This window comes from Rhinopithecus bieti, unplaced genomic scaffold, assembly GCF_001698545.2.
Source record: "Rhinopithecus bieti isolate Rb0 unplaced genomic scaffold, ASM169854v2 scaffold_40368, whole genome shotgun sequence".
NCBI classification, from domain to species: domain Eukaryota; kingdom Metazoa; phylum Chordata; class Mammalia; order Primates; family Cercopithecidae; genus Rhinopithecus; species Rhinopithecus bieti.
The window spans coordinates 3,453,317-3,453,682 of NW_016817546.1; the positions used below are offsets into that span (position 1 = coordinate 3,453,317).

The following is a 366-nucleotide window of genomic DNA, read 5'->3' on the forward strand; positions in this document are numbered from 1 at the left end:
GCCCGGCTCGTTTCAAACTTTACATTGCTTCTTGGGACAATAATCTCCTGAGTTTGGGACTAAGTTTGGGCAGAGGCGGGGAGCGACTTCTCCCACCATAGTCCGGCCCCAGCCCGGCACAGAGTCAGGCTCAGAGCCCGGATGTCCCCGAGGGGCGGGGCGGGGCGGGGCGCTCCCGCCAAATTCGGGCCACCAACGGGGCGGGCCGGAGTTCTCGCGAGAACCTGCAGGCGGCGCGCAGCTCCGGGAAGCTACCCTTCCCGGGCCGGCGTCGGCGGCGCAGTGCGCAGGCGCGGCCGGCGAGTTTCCCCGGGCTACAGCCGTCGCCGCCGCCTGCTGGTCCGCCGCCCTGCGCCATGGCGGGCT

The 366-nt window shown here is 70.5% G+C and overlaps 1 protein-coding gene across 1 annotated transcript in view; it reads left to right on the forward strand.

Moving 5' to 3' along the window:
• The first annotated feature begins 233 nt into the window (after positions 1-233).
• ICMT (isoprenylcysteine carboxyl methyltransferase) overlaps positions 234-366 on the forward strand; it is a 13,358-nt gene continuing 13,225 nt past the window's right edge. Inside the window, exon 1 of the mRNA XM_017856009.1 lies at positions 234-354. The gene's annotated coding sequence lies outside the window, so the exon portion shown is untranslated. The remainder of the gene's footprint in view (positions 355-366) is intronic.